This window comes from Meles meles, chromosome 5, assembly GCF_922984935.1.
Source record: "Meles meles chromosome 5, mMelMel3.1 paternal haplotype, whole genome shotgun sequence".
Lineage (NCBI taxonomy): Eukaryota > Metazoa > Chordata > Mammalia > Carnivora > Mustelidae > Meles > Meles meles.
Genome location: NC_060070.1, coordinates 11,081,400 through 11,103,136, shown reverse-complemented (window position 1 = coordinate 11,103,136; position 21,737 = coordinate 11,081,400).

Here is a 21,737-nt window from a genome sequence, read left to right as displayed (position 1 = left end):
CTGTTTCTGCCCCCAAATCACATGTTAATCTCATCTAGAAACACCCTCACAGACCCAACTGAAATACGTATAACCAGAGAGCTGGGCGTTCTATGTCACCATCAAGTTGTCACTAAAAGCTTCCATCACAACCATTAAAATGAGGTCAAATAAATTTACATTTCAAATATTTGTTGTTTCACATTTCCCATCCTCGTCCTATTCAGTGTGTAGTCTTGCCAACGCTTCACGATGCACGCACGATGTAATTATGTGTAAGTGTGCGTGTGGCTGTGTATATCTCACATTCATGGGCGCTGTGTGCACCCAGCATTCTTTTCAAGAGGCAGAGGCATGAACTCAAAAGTTTGGAGACAACTGGTTTGGAGAGCCTGGAAGTGAAAAGAAGTGCTCACCCATTCTGAGCTTCTATTTTCAGTAATCATTTGTGGGGGCATCTATCTGGTGGTTGGTAAGTCATATCAAAATGCCATTACCAGCCTGACTGCATGAAACGATGCAGTTTGGAGGGGAAGTAAATGTAAGTCACACCGAGCACAAAGAGGGGGTAGCTATGGCAAGCATTTAGCCTGTTCTTGTAGAGGAACAGAATATTTAGAATCAAGGACAAATTTCCCTTTTAAAAAGCCAGGAAATACATGATCCATGTAAAGACTAAAGCGATGAATACCTAAAACAAGTACCTAGGGAAGATTTTAAGGGGAAAAGAAAAAAGCTTTTCCATTTTGGTAAAAATTGTGTCTTATATTTAAAAAGGAGGGGGGAGTATAGAGATTTGATAAGAAGAGAAGGAGGGAGGGAGGTGGAGACATTGTGAATATCTACCACCATTAGTTGCCAGCTATTTATTCAAAATATTCTACTCCCTTCTCCTTTTCTGCTCCCTCCCACTGAAACTTCCTTTTAACAGAATCAAAAATCCAAAGAATAAGCACACTGCAATCCTTTGCCAGCAGAGCCCTCCACTGCAAGAGCTCAAGCCAACACTTAACATCTAGTCACCACAGACACACCGAGAGCCAAAGCCCTAGTCTCATGATTCAGACCAGGTTAGCCATAGTGGACCAATGTAGAATGTCCCAATCGAATTGTTCCTCCAAGGGCATCTTCCTGTACCCTGGCCCCAAAGCCCACAGCTAATTACAGATGTACTTACACGCACATTGTGCAATAAGTCGTGTAAGACACAGGTTAGCCCCAAACTGTCCGCATAATGATTTCTTAATTATGTTGTTATTGTTAAGAATTATAGTCTTGGGGTAACTGCGTGGCTCAGTCAGTTAAGCATCTGACTTGATTTCAGCTCAGGTTGTGATCTCAGGGACGTGGGATCGATCCTCTGAGGGCTCCATGCGCAGCAGAGTCTGCTTCAGATTCTCTCCCTCTCCCTCTCCACCCCCTCACCTTCTCTCGCAAATAAAAAAATAAATCTTTAAAAAAAAAAAAGAAAGGAAGGAAGGAAGAAAAAGAAAGAAAGAAAGAAAGAAAGAGAGAGGATGGAAGGAAGGAAGAAATCATAGTATTATAGTCTTGGCCATGAGTAGCATCTACCATTGATTAAGCCCCTTTTTTGAGCCAGATGCTGTGTGTGCCTGATTTTCATACACTGTGTCTTTTCACCCTTCCAGCAACCATCGGTGGGCGATGCACCTACTCTTTAGCACTTTCTAGAAGAGGAAACCAAGGCTTAAGTAATATATCACAGGCCAAATCCGTGGCAGAGGCAGATGATGACTTCAGAGACTGCCCCTTCCACTACTCTACCAACAGTTCTCAGACTTCGGTGTGTATACATGCAGAGGGCTAGACCCCGTTGCAAAGATTCTGACTCAGAAGACCCGAGGAAGGCCCTAGGAAGTTGCTTTTTTCCAAAACACCCCAAATAGTGCTAATTGACGATGTGAGTAGCTTTCTGGGACACACATTATACTGTATTATAAAGATCTCTTAAACTGGCATTTCACTCTAACCAAGCAAACTGAACTGCATCTCAGATGTTAAAGGTTACTCTCTAAGTAACTCTCCTCTCTGATGTTATGAATTAAGGGAGACGAACACAAACACACACACGTTCAAACTTACCAGACTAAAAAACCAGAGGCTGTGATTTGCATTACAAAATTATTCTTCAACTTACAAAGAGGTTCTTTACAGTGAGAAATTTCCAACACAAGACGCTATACCTCACTGCCCATTAACTGAAGAAACTGGTCACTAAAACTGAAAAAAGAAAAAACTAATAGAATTCCCAATGCATAGAAAACCACAGAGCAGTGAATATCTTTTTATTTTTATTATTTTTAGATTTATTTTATAAATATATTTATATATTTTTATATTATTTTTAAATATAAATTAAATGTGTTTATATATTTTGTATTATTTCTATATTTATTATTTCTTTTATATTTCAGTTTCGTCTCCCATGTATTTTTCTTCAACATCTCGTGCTTGTGCCACGAATCTGCTCCTGACGGGAAGTTTACAAAAAAGCAAGTAAACTATAAACAAGCAATTATTTTTTAAAACACTCAAAAAGAACCAGTCTGGGGGCACCTGGGAGGCTCAGTCAGTTAAGTGTCTGGCTCTTGGTTTCTGCTTAGGTCATGGTCTCAGGGTCATGGGATCAAGAGCACCTCCCCACCCCAATCAGGCTCCGTGCTGGGCATGGAGCCCGCTTGAGACTCTCTCTCTCTCTCTCTGCCCCTCCCTGCCCCCACACACACTCACTCCCTCTCTCACTTTCAAATCAATCAATCAGTCAATAAAACCAATCATGTCATATTTGACAACCTGATCTTTTTGAGGATTTTTTTGCTTGTGATTTTATATTATACTTATAGGCCTAGTCATACCTTCTGCCAGTAGAGTCGTCCCTGGCTCATAGGATATTACTGGCCCTGTCTCCTCATCATGGGTTTGTTTTAGACACAGCATCAGGACTTCCAGGTAAACCACCTTTTGAATAAGTTTGTGAACAACTAGCCTAGCTCCCCCTTTTTCTTTCTTTTAAGATTTATTTATTTATTTGAGAAATAGAGCATAAGAGGAGGGAGGAGTAGGGAGAACACACTCTAGCGGACTCCCCACTGAGCGTGGCACCCCAAAGGGGGCTGGATCCCAGGACCCGAAGATCATGACCCAAACTGAAATCAAGAGTCAGTTGCCCAGGGCACCTGGGTGGCTCAGTGGGTTAAGCCTCTGCCTTTGACTCCGGTTATGATCTCAGGGTCCTGGGATTGAGCCCCACATCTGGCTCCCTGCTCAGTGGGGAGTCTGCATCCCCCCCGCCACCCCCACCTGCCTCTCTGCCTACTTGTGATCTCTGTCAAATAAATAAATAAAATCTTTTTAAAAAAAAAAAGTCAATTGCCCAACTGATGGAGCCATCTGGCTGCCCCTAGCCTAGCTTCCTTTACATATGATTCTATTTGTACCATTTCAATTATATACTTCTCAGAAACACATTTATTATGTAATACAGTATGTGAAAAAAAGAACTTTTCAACTGTTGATTAAACTTGTTATCCTCATAGTGACTTTCCTGTTGCAAAGCGGTAGTGCCTCAAGCCAGGAAGTCCACATATATCCCTGAGAGACGTGGAGAGGAATTACGCAGGCGAACTCATGCCATGAGTTCATCATCTCTGCCCTCCAGAACAGGGACCTCTCTCAGCAAAAAGAGGGCAGTCAGTGGGAGGAGCCCAGGGGGGCATGGTGGAAACAAAGCCCAACCTCAGTTCCCAGCCATTGACAGAGGGAATGGTGTGTCAAGGGTGTCCTGGGATGACTAAATGCAGATTCTACTTGGAAGTTAAGAAAAAGAGCTCCACCTCTGGGTAGAGTCAGCTTTAACCACCAACGGTGCTTTGGACTAACGAGCTGTTCAAAGAAATGGCTGAGGAGTCAACCTTGAATGATGGGAGGCAGACCCCGCCATAGAGCAAAGGAGGTGCCTGATGGGTGAGGACAGGGCTGAATAAAGCCCAAGATGATCTCTAGGAGCCCGAGACAGGGGGCGCCTGACAACGGCCCCATGCTGCCCACCCAGGGGTGGTACAGTCCTCCAAGGCTGTGTCCACGAATTCACCCTCACTACCACCAAACACCTCTTCCTGGGAACAGTTCACACACAGGGATGGACGCGGCTCATCCTTTGAAGCCATACCATCCATGCACTGCCACTCCCTCTGGGTCCTCTGCGCATGCTAGACTCTGCCTTCCTTCCCATGTGGGCTGATTACAAATGTGTCCTCATCTCTCATGCTGCACATCCCAGACCGACGAGTCCAGAAAGCTCCTGGGTGGTTTGGATGGGTCTTTACATGCCTTGACTTAATTTAGCCCATAGTCCAAGCCCACATCCACCTTTAAGAACGCCTGACCAGCAACCTACCTACAAATGGAAATAGCCATAAAACAGTCTGAGTGCATAGGACTGAGGGCATGCAGGTGGTGTCTAACCCAAGCTCAGTCTAAAAGAGGAAGGAAAGGCTCCCGAAGAGCATCAGCTTGAACTGTCCAGACAACAGACAGGTGTTTGGGTCCAGGCTCTGAAAGGAGAAGGGAGCTGAAAGAAGCTGGCCCCCTCCCATGTCTGTGCATTTCTACCCTCCCCTGGTCAGCCAGGATGGCACAACCAGGTAATGAGTAAACTATCTTAAACTGTGTTGGACAAAATCTTTGTGTACCAATGTCATCTTTATGGTACTGCTGTTGTTGTGATGCTTATGACTCAAATTCCTTATTTATAGTAAGAATGGCTGGGGGGTGCCTGGGTGGCTCAGTCGGTTAAGCATCTGACTGGCGATTTCTGCTTGGATCGTGATCTCATGGGTGTCCACATCCGGCTCTGCACTCAGCATGGGGTCTGCTTGAGGATTCTCTCTTTCCCTCTTCCTCCACCTCTCCCTTCTCTCTCCTCTCTCTCTCAAATCAATCAATCAACCTTTAACAAAAAAAAAAAAAAAGAATGGCTAACATCAATTGAACACTTTCCATGTGCCATACAGCGTGCTAGGACTTTCATATATCATTTCTCTTAATTCTCACATCGGCCCAACAAGGTAGGCCCTGCTCTCTCTCTTCTTTAGAAAAGGAAGTTGACTGAGAAGAGTGAAATTATTTGCACTAACGCAGAACAAGCACCAGTGTGGAGTCCAGGATAGCCAAGCAGCCCTAGGGACATGGTGGCCTGTAAGGGCCTTAAATGGGGACCCTGTTTCACAGCACTATATATATATCATATATATATCATATATCTATCTCTCTCTCATATATATGTTATATATGTGTGTTACATATATGTACACACATATATGTATATACTATAATAGATGCATATATATTTTATATATATTTATATATATCATATATGTATATATGATATATATGTTATATGTGTGTTACATATATGTACACACATATATGTATATACTATAATAGATGCATATATATTTTTATATATATATTTATATATAAATGTCCCCCAAATCACTGAGATAAGCTTCCATCACGCTTGTGGAAGCGAGGCAAGAAAACAGGTGTTTAAAACATTTTAGAAAGATGGCTCTTCCAAATGATGAAAACAAACGAAATTTGGGTGCTCACAGAAGTAGAGTTCAGTCAGCTGGAAAATGTAGTCTGTGGAACAGCTCACTGCTGACGACGCCGGATAAATGAAGTGTTGCCATATTAGCAGCAGTAGTCGTCAGAGCAGCTCAATTAATAATATTAGGCAAGCTGCAGCGGTTGGACAGATGGGTAGAGGCGACAAAGGGGAATTCAAGGAACGTCTGGGAAGTCATCTATCTCTGACATAGCTTCAGAGAGACGGGCCACACAGGCTCACCTGCCCCTTCCCACCAGCCTCGCTCATTGCTCAAAGTGTAATGATGTTTCCAGGTAACATATTTCTGTCTCGCAGCCAGCGCTCTGCTGTCCTCCGCTCCTCCGCTCGCTGAGAAGCCCCGCCCCCCGGATGCCTCTGTACTTGGGCGCCGGCAGCATCTGGGAATATATATGTGCTTTGGGCCCTGTGCACGGCACCAGGCTCTGGTGAAAGCAAACGGATTCTCCTTGTCTGGTATATTGATGCCATGCAGCAGAAAGCCAATAAGTGCACGACCTTGTTCCTCACACAAATCCGTTCTTTTAACGGGCTTTTCCTCCAAGGCAGCAAGTCTGCATGGGCAGGGAGACCAGAGTGAATTTTCCTTTTAAGAAATGTAGAAGACAGTACTCATTTTTTTCCAGCCTTTTTTTTTCTTCGTCTTTATTTTCCCAGTTTTCATCAAATATACTGATCAAAGCATCTCCCCTCTTGCACATAATGATATTAGCCAAGCCATCTTGCTGAAAAGTCTTCCTTCCTCTAGCGGTTGCTAGAAATGGACCCCAACCATCTAGACTCACGCCAGATTCTTATCGGTTACAATAGAGACGCCATATTTCTGCCTGTATTCCTATCTGACCCCTTGACTACCTTGGACACGTGGATATATGGATGGACAGAAAGACAAATAATGAGACGCTACAGGTCAACAGCTGCTTTCAAACCAATGCTATAATTAAGAAAGCCCAGCTTTGATTTTCCTGCTGCGGCATAACTCTTGTTTCAGGGTGTGGAAAGTTGAGATTGATTTATCCCATAGCACACCATGAATAAAGCTTTTGAAGTAGAGAAATGTGTCCACAAATGTTTGTTTAACTCACAAGTATGTTCACAGGTACTCAGCCTACATGGGATTGTGCCTGTGTATTCAATAGGGACCGGTAAATATCACAGCACTGTATGTCACCAGACATCGACTACGTGCCAGGCACTGGGCTGGTGATGGTCATTCAAAGACAGATTTTTTAAAAAAAGAAAGAAAAAGGAAAAAGACAAAACAGAACCTGCAACTAAAGGGCAGTGCCAGGCAATGAGGATTAATGAACACCATTTTTAAAAACTGTTTGAACACCGTTCTATGTTTCAAACTGAAAACCACCCTTTTCTCCCTCTACCCATGAATCAGTCAAGAACAAAAGGAAATGATTCTGAATTTTTCGCTTTCTTTCCAAGCACCTTGGGAAGAGCCAGGCATAGAGCCAAAAAGGAGGGGGATTTTGCTAAGGAAAAACACCACCCTGTTTGGCTTTGATGGGGAAAAAAGAAAGAAAGAAGCAACCGCATCATGTATCCAGGCTCGAATGATGTGTATAGGAGAAGAGTGTCTTTATGGATAACTGCCATGGGCAAAACAGCAGATCTAATCAGAAGCACTACACACGTGGATGTTCCCAGCCTCTGGGAGAAGGGAACTCTTACAACGGCTCGGTTTCTTAGTTTTTCTTCTTCAATTCAGCAGAGGGTAGACAGCCTTACAATACATAAAATATTCCTCACAGCCTCCCTGTCCTCCCAGCAGGGGGGGGGGGGGGGAGGCAAGAAAGAAGAAGACTCATCACTAAGACAAACCATTAATTCCAAATTAATTCCAAACTAATAAAATTCTCTTATCTCCATCACACAGGTGAGTTGTGGCGTGAACATCCGTGAGGTTCCATACATATAAGCCGCCAGAATTGTCACTGCCGCCCGCTCTCCTTTCCGGGGAGCACGGGAGCGGAGTCTTGGCTTCGGGAAACAAGAACGCTCAGATTAATCATCCCCTCATCCTCCCTCTGCCCACCTCTGCCATGTCCCCTTTTGTCTCCCACCAGAGACTGATGGAGCCCTGATGCTCTGCCAGCCGCCACGGGACTGGCTCGAACTGGGCGTGGGGCGGGGGCCGCCGCCGCTCTCGTCCTCTAGAGGGCGCTGTGCACTCCAGGCTCCGAAGGCCTCCCCAAGGTCACCTGCTCGGAGCCTGCTCTCCCACACCCATTTTCTGCAAAGTCTCAACACCAAACAGGCCTGAACAGGCAGGAGTGGGAGAGGGAGCTGTGAGAGGAGGCCGGGCCCGGCGCTCCGAGGCCGAGGGCGGAGAGGCGCCCTCCTCGGGACGGCTTCGGGGGGCTGCAGATGATCAAGAAGTTGGGCTCCAAGTCCTGCCCTATGTGGTGGCAAACAACACGAACCGGGGCAAAACAAGACGGCGGGACATTAAAAACAGCCCTACCCAAGCTGTCTGGGCACCGGAAGGTCAAAGATACCAAATCCACCCGGAAGCTAGACCCCAAATACATGCATTTGAAAACCAGATCTAATTCAGCTATTTACCAGATCTCCCCGACCATCCCCCCCGCCCCCCCTAAATAATGGGAACAGTTGTGGCTAACAGTCCCCGTGCACCTGCGCACGCCAGCACCGGGTACGTTTGCACGGATGGCCCCTTCTCTCCTCCCAGCACCCCTCCAGCGCAGGTGCTGTTATACCCCACTCACAGGTGAGAAAACAGCCCCTTGTCACCCAAGGGAACCCAGCCAGCAGTACAGGGGTTGGGATTTGCACCCGGCTGATCTTGACTCCAGGATCCACGTCCCTAATTAGCTACCACGCTCAGTGGAGGTTAAATGCCATGCCTCTGGCAATCGCCAGAAATACGTAACAGCCTTCTAAGCCCCAATAGTAAAATCCAACTCAATTGAACTCCCATCAACCCGGCCAAGATGGGAGAGAGAGGATGTCCCCAACCTCTATTCTTTCTTGTTTAGCAGATCCCAAAGGGTAAGGAATATAGAAAAGACATTAGGCTCCTGTAGAAAGTTAGTGAAATCCTTATTAGAAAAATAAAGTAGGGGCACCTAGGTGACTCAGTCGGTTAAGCATCTGACTTTCGCTCAGGTCATGACCTCAGGGTCCTGGGATGGAGCCCTGCTAGGAGCTCCAGGTGAGGTTCCGTGATCAGCCGAGAGTGTGCTTGTCTCTCTACCCCTCCCCCGGCTCAAGCTCTCGCGCGCGCTCTCTCTCGCTCGCTCTCTCTCAAATAAATAAATAAATAAAATTTTTTTAAAAGAAGAAAGAAAGAGAGAAAGAAAGAGGAAGGAAGGAAAGAAAAAGAAACTATGGGGGCCCCTGGGTGGCACAGTTGGTTAAGAGCCAGACCCTTAATTTCTGCGCAGGTGGTGATCTCCAGATAGTGAGTTCAGCTCAGCGTGGAGTCTGCTGAGTTTTCTCTCTTCCTCTCCCTCTGCCCCTCCTCCCTTCTCGTGCACAAGCTCGTGGTTTCTCTTTCATGCTCCATCTCTCTCTCTCTCTCTCAAATAAATAAATCTAAAAATAAAAAGAAAAAAAGAGAGAAAGAAAGAAAGAAAAATAGAGTATCTAAGTTAAGGCCAGGGAATCAGTCTCCTAGAACTGTACTAAGACCCAACATTCAGGATATTCCACAGATTTTTTTTTAAGATTTTATTTATTTATTTGACAGACAGAGATCACAAGTAGGCAGAGAGGCAGGCAGAGAGAGGAAGGGAAGCAGGCTCCCTGGTGAGCAGAGAGCCCGATGTGGAGCTCGATCCCAGAACCCTGGGATCATGACCTGAGCTGAAGGCAGAGGCTTTAACACACTGAGCCACCCAGACGCCCCCCCCTTTTTTTTAAACCAATTTGAGCCCGTCGCAGACTTTGAGAGCCCAGCCAGGGGGGACCCTTCTCTCACACAGGTCCTCAGCTGCCGGCGACGCCCCCTTCACCGGGCCCTCTGGTCTGAATCCAGCCCCTGCCCTCCCTCAGATTTATTTGCTCCCCTCTTTCCTGAGAAGCTCCAGCCCCTCCTCCAGGAATCGCCTTTAGTTTTCCCTCTTCAGCTCAACAGTTAAATATGTCTCCACTTTGGGGAGATTTCGTTTTGGCAAAACAAATGCTCTTGCTCCTTTCCAAATCTTCTTGTCCACTCGCACACCTGGACTCGACCAGGGTCCCCTCCTGCCCCTTCGTCTGTCCTATGCTCAGCTCTCCCACGCTGCCTACAAACCTGTACTCCCCTCACACTCTAAGAAATGCAGTAAATTAATGAATAAAACATTTAAAACCATCCCGTTACCCCTGCCCTTCTTTGTAAGCAGGTTTACAAAACTGCTCAGTCATCGGAGTCACCTGGGCCCTAGTTAATGCTGGAGACTCCCAGGCACTTTCCCCTAGATAGTGACTTCCAAGATCTGAGACAAGGCCTGGGAGTCTGCCTGATGGGGCAGGCTTGGGGAACACCCCCTTCACTCTGCCTTCTGCGTCCGCACACGCTGAGCACGTGGGCCCTCATCACCGCCCGGGTCCTCTCCTCCGACTCACCCATCAGCGTAGGGCAACGCTCCCACATTAACACACTTTTCTCTTGTGGGTATTTCGTAACATGACAACAAAGCCAAGTGGAACTACAAGTGCCACAATAGGCTGCCTGCACGGTTCTGGGTGAGGTGAGGGCTGGCCCCTCAGAGAAGCCTGCCCTGAGATTCGTAGGGCAGGAGGGAAGCAGTAGGGTCATTCCCTGGTGGCCATCAGGGAGGGCCTAGGGCCCGCTGGCTCAGTGTGTTGGCAGAGGTGCCCTCAGGCCCAGAGCTCGTGTTCCTGCAGGAGCTCCTCCTTCGGCTTCTCGGAATCCTGGGCCAAGCACACATGTAGTTCCGTGGCAAAGGACCGTGACTCTGCAGGTCATCTGCATCATCAAGGTTGAAGGCGGGGAGAGACAGATACAGGTTACAATTGGCCTTGTGGGATTGGTTTGTCTCCACAAGTTCCATTGCCCTCGATGGGCCCTGCTCATATCCAATGTTTCTTCCCAACTTCTGGCCCCCACCAGACCCAGAGGCAATAGCCTTGCGTAGACTTCTCCACGTGGTCTAATGGCTATAAGAAATTCCATATGTGTGCCCCTCAACAGTGGTTCTGCTTCTCTGGTGAGACCCTATTTGATGTACATACTGGTACCAGAAGTGACTCCAGGGGAAGAGAAGCTTAAAGATGGGTTCCTTGACTTGGAACTGGTTTACGGAGAATTGATTCTCCGATTTAAAGGCATTAATGACCTGTCACCAGGGGCAAAAGGAACGCTGGTGTCCTGTGGCATGCAATGGTAAAATATTCATTAAAGTGTCGCCTGAAACACTTGTAATTGTCAAGAAGACGAGGCTTTTCATGATCAAGTAGTTGCTGCGATCCTAGATTTTGGTGCAAATAAGGAATATAACAGTTAGTTGCTTTGAAGAGTACTAGAAAACTTAACCAAAAAAAAAAGAGAGAGAGAGTAAATTGGAGGCATCTCAATCTCACTTTGAGGTTTGAGGAAAGGAGCAGAAAGCTTCTAGGACTGCCCTAACAGAGCTCTTGTCTCCTGTAGCCAAGATTTCTAGAGGAAGGAAGGAAGGAAGGAAGGAAGAGAAGGAAGGAAAGGAAGGGAAGGAAGGAGAAAAAATCCAATCTTAAGGATTGATGAATTATGAAACAAACTGAATTTGCAATCTTGAAGGATCTCTTATGTTTCATCATGTTAAAATCGTTAGGTGCAGGGGCGCCTGGGTGGCTCAGCGGGTTAAAGCCTCTGCCTTCAGCTCAGGTCATGTCCCAGGGTCCTGGGATCGAGCCCCGCATCGGGCTCTCTGCTTGGCTGGGAGCCTGCTTCCTCCTCTCTCTCTCTGCCTGCCTCTCTGCCTACTTGTGATCTCTATCTGTCAAATAAATAAATCTTAAAAAAAAAAATTGTTAGGTGCATTTTACCACAATAAAACATTTTTTGAAAAAAAATTATCAAATGAGTCCTTCTTCAGGGCCCCTGGCTGGCTCAGTTGGAGGAGCATGTGACTCTTGATCTGGGGGTCATGAGTTCAAGCCCCGCACTGGCTGTAGAGATGACTTAAATAGGTTAAAAAAAAAAAAAAAAAAAAACTTTAAAAAAAAACGGGTCCCTCTTCAAACTAATTCTCAAACTTCTCAAATTGAAGGAAACTTTTTAACATTATGAATTTCACCCCTCACATTCCTGCCAACACACACACATACACACACACACACACACACACACAATGTACTTTCAGCGTCTTTGAAGGAGAAAATAGGTAAGATAAGGTAATATTTTTTAAAAAGTGTATCAGAGCATTGATAAGGACCCCAAAAAAGAGAGTTTCTGCCAAACCTTATTTGTCAGTGGAATCAGCCCTTCCTCCTTGTCTGAGTTTTCTCTTTCTGAGTTCTTCCTGTCTCCTCGGAGACAGTCTCCTTATAGAGGACTCCCCATGACCTACCCATATGACTCTCAATGCTTCTAGACCTCTGACCACACACGAGTCCCAGCAGGTCTCAGGAGCTGGAGTACAAAAGGTGACCCATGAAGAGATGTATTACACACCAAAAGTACAAACATGTCATGAACTTTTATCAACAGCATCCTGGGAAACGAGTTTAGGAATGAACCCTACAGGTGTTGGTTCAGGATGGAAGGGTATTATTGGACTGCGCCAAATTTGCTGATAGGGTACACTGAGCAAAGATTCTAGATTTAATGTGTTAACTCGAGCAGCTGCAAATTATTCTAAAAGTTTGTGTCGTTGGTTTCCTGGAATACAGGAATGAAAGTGCCCTATTCTGAGTGAGTTGAAATGCCAGAATTTCCTTAGTAAACGAAAGAAGATATCTAGAGGCTATGGAAGATCTGAGTTGTAGAGTGGACCCTCCATATCGGACCTGTTCACTCACTCCCAAATTATGCCTGCCAGGAGCTCGGGGTCCCTCCTCTCACCAAGACTGTGAGAAATGAATTTATGAGGACAGCCCTGCATCCTTGAAGAGCTCTGTGGTGGCTCTTATCTGCAGGCCAAGAATGCCAGTGGGAATTGCTACCATCAAACTAGCAAATTCACTGGGGTCTTGGGGTAGCAGGGGCCTTAATTGTACAGATGAGTTTAACCAGGTTACCGTAATGGGCAGCAGAGCCAAAACAAGAATCATAATGATTTGACCATCAAAATCTTTGGCATTGACTCATTGACTCATCGATCTTGGTATCCATAGAACTGAAATAGATGTACAGCCTACTAGATTTAGATCTCATGACAAGAAGTTGAGTCAAATCATCACGCTAGAGAACTGTGGTTCCTCAACCTTTTCCTAGCTTGGAGCTAGTTCACCAACCCAGAGCCTTTGGAATGAGGGTAGGTTGGTTCCCCTTGAGAAAAGTCCCAGCTACACGGCTAATAATTAGCTAATACATCTCCCAAAATTCTGTTGTGACTCCTAATTCCAAAAATGCTTATAGACTACAGCACTTAACACCATGGTCTGCCTACCCCCTTGAAATTTCCAATCCATGGCACCCCTAGAATCATTGACTTCTGCTCCTGCTCCTTCTGCTGCATGTCTGACTCTCCTTCCCAGGTTCTTTCTAATCCTTAAAGATGAGCACCCCTGTAATTCTATCATGGTCCCTTTTCCCTTCCCATTTCCTAAAACACTTACCTCAATAGTTCCTTTATCTCTGCAACACAGAGGCTCCAAGCTTGTTCATCATCCCTGCTTTCCAGTTCCCTAACCATCAAACACCTGGATGTACGGTTGCCACCTCAAAATCATTCCGTATCTGCTATAGACCGAAGGTTTGTGTCCCCCTAAAATTTGTATGTTGGATCCCTATCCCCACTGGGATGGTATTAGGAGGTAAGGTCTTGGGAGCTAATTAGGTCACGAAGGTGGAGCCTTCAGACATGGGATGAATGACCTTATAAAAAGGACAAAGAACTCGGTGGTCCTCCTTCCACCGTGGGAGAGTACCGGAAGTGGGCAGTTGGCAACCCTAAACAGGGCTCTCCCCACATTCCAACCATGCTGCCACCAGCCTCGAGAACTGGGAGAAATTTATTTCTGTTGTTTATCAGCCTACCCAGTCTGTGGAATTCGGTTAGAGCAGCCCAAACAGACTAAGACAGTATCATTTTTCCATCTGTTTTCCTATTAATAATACCATGATTTTCCCAGTCAGTCAGACTAGAAACTTCAGGGCCTCCTTGACTCCATTTCTCTCTTTCTGTTCCACATCTTACCCATCATGAAATACTGGCAATTTTATGTGTAGAGTCTCACCTTTCTATCACTAGAAACACAACCCAAGCTCAACTCTGTGTCATCCCTGGAGGAAATTTAGCAGCTTTCCACTTCCATTCTCTCTCCCAAACATCCAGCCTACTCTTCATGTGTGTTCTATTTTGGTGCGTGAAGTTCCACTATTCAAAAACCCACCGTGATTCCTACTTGCCTCTAAAATACAGTCCAAGCTCCAGAATTTAGTACTTTTGCCCTTTATTAACAAGCCCTCAATCTGCATTCTTCACATCATGACATTTTCAGGTTTTTCACATCACCAATATTCCAACCAAGCCCTACCATCCATTGACTATGACCCACACATTCTCATTTCTATAGCTTTCTTCACAAATCCCGTCTGCCATGCCCTCCTCATCTCCACTTCTTGTTCACTTACTTCATAAATACTCTTGAACAATACCAGGTGTGAGCCCTTGTGAATATCAGGGCATTATTCTTCCCTTGGAGGGCTTGGCCCCTGGCCCGTTGAAATCTTCTGATTCCTACAAGGCTAGTCCATCTACCACCACATCTGTGGACTCCCCCTTGGTCTCCCGCCCAGAGGTGACTGCCCGAGCACTGCACTCTTTACCTCCCTCATAGTATTTGTCCACACCAGATGTCACTCATTCATCCCTAGGATCTTTGTCATTGCTGCTCCCTCTGCCTGGGAAGCTGTTCCAGACTCCACATAACTGATTCCCCTCACTTCCTTCAGTGTCCACTCAAAGCACACACTGCCAGTCTTCTCTGACCAGTCTACCCAAAAGATCCTCCAACTTTCATCCTACTGCATTTTTCTTGCTTGAAATTATCAGTACTTTAAGGGGAAGTGTGTGTCTGTGTGTGCGCATGTGTGTGAGTTTACAGTTTGCGTGTTGTATGTCTATGTCTCCCGCGTGGGCTACCAGCTCTATAAAAACAAGGATGCTGTTCCTAAAATTGTCCTTTAGAAACAGCAATCACCTCTCCCTAATCGTCTCTCTTAACTTCACAAAGAACACCCAACTAGGAAACTGTAGTTTATATGTTCTTTGGGCCACATCAGGTTCTTAGACAGGGCTTCGTTTCCCCAGTAAGTATATCCACGAGTGAAAGGGAGAAAGGTATGCATTTATTCTCTCCTGTCCAGCTCGTTGCTTTTGATTTTTTTTTTTTTTCTGGTTATATCTAAAACAACCACGGCCTTCTTCCCAAGCGTAGCAGGGTCTAAATTAAGAATGTAACAAATGGGGGCGCCTGGGTGGTTCAGTGGGTTAAGCCTCTGCCTTCGGCTAAGGTCATGGGCCCATGGTCCTGGGATCAAGCCCCACATCGGGCTCTCTGCTCAGCGGGAAGCCTGCTTCCTTCTCTCTCTCTCTGCCTGCCTCTCCAATGACTTGAGATCTCTGTCAAATAAAAAAATAAAAAAAATAAAAGAATGTAACAAATGTCTCTGAATGAATCCCCCTCCCCAAGAAACAGAATGTTGCCTCTCTTGCCCTCTGTTCAATACCCTCCAGGTGATCTGAAATATAGATGGCACTAACCATTGAACACAGTTCTCTCTTGAGGCAGCTGCCCTCAGTGGGGGGTGACCACAGTCCCTTCCCACAGAACAGCCAGGGGAGCAGGAGTTGCAAAAGCAGAGAATGATAAAAGCAGGAACAAAGCTACTCAGCCCCACACTCACCAGGGTAGACCCATTGCTTCCTGTCCCATTAACTCTAGAAGGAAACAACCTTGGCAGGGGGCTTCCCTCACTCCTCTGGGTTCTCCAGAGCTTTCGTCCTTTACTTTTGTGGCTGACATAGAGTCAGTATTTTTTTTAACCGTGGTCGCTGAGTGGATAAGAAGGCTCCGTGGGAGCGTCAGTTGTCCCAGCTGGCAGTAGACGAGTCAATGGGCTCTGCTCTCAGGCTTTCCACAGGACAACAAAGCCAGGACACTTCCCTTTCCCGACCCTGAAGCGACAGTTGTGTTCAACCCCTTCATTCATGGCCCGTGGGAAGACTCCTTGGTATGTATCTGTGGTCTCTGTGACGTGTGGGTCCCGATGGCACGCACATCTGTGGCTGGCCTCACCCTTCCTCCCACCAGCCAGATAGGTCCCTTCTGCTTCTCTGATACTTGGTCTGATCTATAACTTAATTATCTAGCGTCGATTAATTTAATTCACCACAGAATCAGGCCAAGTGAAAACTGTCAACCCAAAGAAATTCTTCACAGATTCTCTGTGAAGATTTCTGAAAGGAATAACAGCCTGTCACTTTTAGACAAGTCTCTTGATTTCTCTGGGCCTGGGTTCCCTCACAAATAAAACCATGGAAGTCGATTTTTGGGGGGGCTCTAACACTGGCTGCATATTAGAATCATCTGGGGAACTTGTAAACCAATCACGGGGCCAGAACCCCTCCTTCCTAGACCAATTAAGTTAGAATCTGGGGGGAGGGGTGGAGGCCAAGGCCCCAGTACTTTTTAAAGCTCCCCAGACATACGAACAGGCAGCCAACTTTGGGAAACAACCAGCAGATTGGATGATTCCTCCCACAGCTCGAGTGCCGGCCTCCCTTTACCCTTAAAGTCCCCACCATGTGTCCTGTCATTTGAGTGACCGAGCGTGGCGAAGTGGCTCGCTCTGGAAGGAAAGTAGCCACAAGATTGTTAACCTTCCCAGCGAGGTCTTACTGCCCCAGGTCAGAGGTTCAGTTACCAGCAAAATGGCGTCCTCAGAGGCTTAATGTGTCTCTCAAGAAGATAGGACCAGAGGTCTGCAGGATTTTCCCTGGACTTTTAACCTGTCGAGCAATGCCCAGACAGTTGTCAATACCCAAACCCTCATTGTAAAGGTAACATGCCCCTCCCCGCCTCCTTACCCCTTCCCTCCCTGATCTCTCCTTCATCCATTCGTCCCACACACACAGGCACTGTTAAGCGCCTGTAAGTCACTGCCACTGTTCTAGGCCCCGGGGAGGTACTACTGAACAGAAGCAGCCAAAACACAAAGGACAGGAGCCCCGTGGGGGCAGTGGGACGTGCTAGAGGAAGAAGCAGGGAGTTAAGCTGAAATAAAACAGAAAGGTTGTCGGCGGGGCCTCGTTGCCAAGGCCCAATCTGAGCAAAACCATGAGAGACAACACCTTTCTCTTCCTTTCTCAGCTCTACAGCCCGTTCCACGCACGGTGATGCACGGCCTCACACTGTCATTATCTCACGCGTTGGTCATTTCCTGCATCCATTTCCTGACTCCTCACAGCACGGAGCACCTCATAGGCAAACTGAGGAAAAATGCTTTGGTGGAGGAAAAAGGCAGCAGTAGGCTGAAGGCCTGGAGGAAGCGTCATTACCCGTAACACGATGCACGGAGGCTCCTCAAAGCTAGTGCCTGCCCAGGGCCTCTCCTGCCCCTGACTCCCCTGTGCTCTCCGCAGCACCGGGGCTCCCTTCCACTTCCCTTCAAATCCAGAAAGGTGGCCGAATCAATTTATAGAGCAGAGTTTTTCGATGTACGGTGTTTTTCTCTAATGAACCTGCCTGCGCCTTGGCTTCTCGCTCAAAGATATAGGCAGCAACCATCGCTTCAGATAAGCAGTGAATTTATAATAAAACTGAAATCTACCGTCGTCTTTTCCCCCTCTAGTCAGCCACACCCTCTCTGACAAGCGCAAAACCGCCCGCTCCTTTAGTGGGCATCAGAGTTGCAAAATAAATAAGAAGCTGGGCCTAAATACAAAATGGTAATTTTTTAAAACGCATTTTTGATCTTGAAAGATTCTTTCACTTGAAAAATCATGTAATATTAATATGAACACTAAGTCTGCTGGCTTCCTTGCGCCCTGGCTTGTTTAGGGAGAAATAGTCAGATTTTTCTTTTCATTTTCCAAGTAGAAAGTACCATAATATTGACAATGCTTTCCCAAAACGACACAGGGTCTTATATTAGTGTTAACAGGAGAAGGCAAAGCTGTATTTTAAACTATGATGACCTAAGAGCTAAAGGATGCCAAAAAACATAGCAGTTTTTGGAATGAGCACACAGCTTGGAACCAGGCACCATGTTTTTTAATTCAGATAATAGGGGCGCTTGGCAGGGTCTGCTTTGCCAAGTCTGCATGATTTGACTCTACAATCACGAGCTCTGAAGCCTCAACCTAATTCTCAAAATTTGTGAGATCTTAGGGCCTGTCCTCAGTCCCATCCGGGACCGGAGTGGAAGAAAGATGAATAGAAACCAGGTCCACGTGTGTAGCCTTAAAAAAGAAAAGGTTTATGTGTCTGCAGTCTCCGGAGGCTTATAATAGAACCTCAGTAATAGCTGAGCTGGAAAAGAGGCAGGGGCCTGTAGCTTCATCCCCTGGAGGAAGAAATCATGATATTGTCAAGTAGGGAGAAAAATAAAAAATGGAAAATGTTACCAACAAGAACGTCGGACTGAATGGAAGACTGTAATATATTTTGTTATCCTTTGTATTCAAAGATAATGTGCCCGACAGTGATTGTTGTCTGAGCCTTAGCATGCGGCTTAAATACCAATGGGGAAACTCGAGAGTCTTTTCCATGCTCTCTACATTGTTCCATGCCTTGCTGCAGCCCTGTGTCTCTGCGGCTTAGATTCATGGTTAACCCGAAGCCTTTGGTCCAAGGGTAAGGAGCTCACGCCTTCCCGCCCACAGTGGGATGGATGTTCGGCTCATGGATGAGGTTTAGCAGAAGTGGATGTTGCAGAGAATAGCTGTGATGTCACTGGTGTTGTAGGAGGGACATACCTTTTATCCCCACCCCATACCCCAGGGAACAGTGCAGCATGCAATGGTGGTAGACGGCATGAGTCGAGAGCACAGACCAAGCCTCGAGTCTCACAGCTCTGCTCAGGTGAAGTGCTGGGCTTCAGAGAAGAGTCACCCCAACCACAGCTGCCATTGATCAAGCAGCTATACCAGGGATTTACCCTCGGTGCCTGGTTCAATTCTCACGACAGTCGTGCCATAAAGGTTTGCAATCTTCACTTACAGATGAGGACACTGAATCCAGAACAATTATGTTATTTGTCAAGGGTCAAAGAGTGAAGAAAGAGGACCTCTGGTTTCCAGGTCAGCATATACGGAGCTAAAAGTAGCCATTCTGTCCTAACAATTAAAAAGTGGCGGGGGGCGGGGGGGGAATTGGCAATTCTTAGATCCATCAAAGAAGGGAGGTCACACAGCAAACCACTGTCCCCAAAACTGGAGAGACAGATAACGGAAATACAGAGAACCACAACTTGCCACAGCAGAAACCAATACAGAAACCAGAGCCAGGCAGAAAAACCTGAACCATAATTGACGATTGCTAGAGTCTTGGTGTGGGCAAATCTCAAAGTTAAAAACTCCAGGAGGGCCCAGTCACGAGTGGGAACCCACACATCTGTTTCACCTCTGGGAGCTCAACTAGATCCTCATAGTAAATATCAGAGAAACATCCCCCACAGTTGCAGCGGGAAGAGAGCAAGAGTGGGCAGGAGAGAAAGAAGTAGTCTCCCCACGGAGCAGGGATCCTGTCCAGGGAAGGGAGGGGCAGGACAGGGAGAGGGGGCTCAATCCCAGGACCCCGAGATCACTACCCAAGCCAAAAGCAGATGCTTAACAGCCTGAGCCACCCAGACACCCCAAGCATTCTGTTGTTCCAAACAAGGCCTGCACTCAGGACAACCTATTTTATCAGAGCATAACACACTTGGTGGGGAGAGACATTGCCAACTCTAGCCTTCTCCAGCCATCCTATCCCCCTTAAGTGGAGAAAAATCTGAAACACACCGGTGAAGTTCACAGTCCAGGGGAACAGGCTCACCAAAAACCTGAAACCTAATCGTAGGACTACAGAACACTTCCCCTCCCCCTATGCCTTCCCACCACAGAGCTAAAGGCCTCTTTACCGCAGCTCTTTTCACCCAATACATCATGTCCACGTTTCAATAAAAAATCACAAGGCACACTAAAAGAAAAAAACAAACAAAACAAAACAAAAAAGCATGCAGATTGACGAGCATCAGAACCAGAGACAGATATTATAGAAATGTTGGAATAATCAGGCCAGGAGTCTTTTGAAACTGTGATTAATACACTAAGGGATTTGACAGAAAACGTAGACAATACGAAAGGACAGATGGATAGTAGAGAGATCAAAAACACTGTACCAAAAATGAAGGATGCCTTTGATGGGCTCGTTAGTAGGCTGCACATGGCTGAAAGAATCCCTCTGCTTGAGGATATAACCGTAGAAACTGAGAAGCAAAGAGAAAAAAGACTGAATAAAAATAGAACACCCAAAAACTAAGGGACGATGATGAAAGTTAAAACTTATGCATAATGGGGATGTCAGAAGGAGAAAAAAGAAACAGAAGAAATATGTGAAGCTATAATGACTGAAAATTTCCCCCAAATTCATGTCAAACACCAAACCATAGGCACAGAAATTTCAACAGCACTGAGCATGATAAATGCAAAAACAAAAACAAATACAAAAACACCTTAGAATATAGCATATTCCAAGATCAGAAGATCCAGGATAAAAACCTTCAATGAAGCCTAGGGAAGAAATTACCTTAACCTGTCAAGGAGCGAAGAGAAGAAGCGTATCTGACTCCTCTTTGGAAACCAGACAAGCAAGAAAGAAGTAAAGTGAAGTCTTTAAAGTGTTAAGTAAAAAAAATTAAAAAAAAACCCTATCTTCTAGATTCTATTCTCTCTGAGATTAGCCTTCCAAAGAGCAAGAAAAATAAAGAGCTCCTGAGGAAAAAATTGAGGAAATTTGTTGCCAGGAGAGCTGCCTTGCAAGAAATGTTAAAAGAAGTTCCTCAAAAACAAGGAAAATGATACAAGTCAGAACTAACCCCTGTATTAGGAGATGAAGAATGTTGGAAACTGGATGAGAGAAGGTAAAACAAAAATGTTTATAGTTCATATTCTTAATTGATCTGAAAGATAACAGTTTATTAAAAATAATAGCAACAATAATAATAAGCAAGATGCCAAGGAGTGTATGAAAAGATGCTCCACATCATATGTCATCAGAGAAATGCAAATTAAAATGAAAATTAAGTACATACCACACATCTATTAGAGTGGCCCAAATCCAAAACACTGACAGCACCAAATTCTAGCGGGAACGTGGCGCTCATGCGGTGGGAACGCAAATTGTGCAGCCACTTTGCAAGACAGTCTGGCAGTTCCTAACAAAACTAAGTATACTCCCACCGTCTTATCTAGCAACCATGCCTCCCGGTATTTATCCAAGTAAAGTGAAAACTTAACGTCCTTCACTAAAACCTGGAACACATGGATATTTATAGCAGCTTTATTCATAATTGCCAAAACTTGGAAGCAATCAAAATGTCCTTCAGTAGATGAATGGATAAATACACCGTGGTACATCTAGACAACAGAATATTATTCAGCACTAAAAAGAAATCCACCTATCAATTAAAAGAAATGTACATAGTTAAGTGAAAGAGGCCAGTCTGAAAGGCTACAGAGTATATGATTCCAACTATATGACATTCTGGAAAATGCACAACTATGGATACAGTAAAAAGATTGCCGATTGCCAAAGGAGGGCTGGAGAGAGGGAAGGATGAATAGGCAGAGCACAGAGGATTTTTAAGGCAACAAACCCATAATGTATCATACTGTGATGGTGGATACATGTCAACATTTGTCAATACCCACAGAATATACAACACCAAAAGTAAACCCTAATATAAACTATGGACTTCGGGTGATAATGTGTGCCA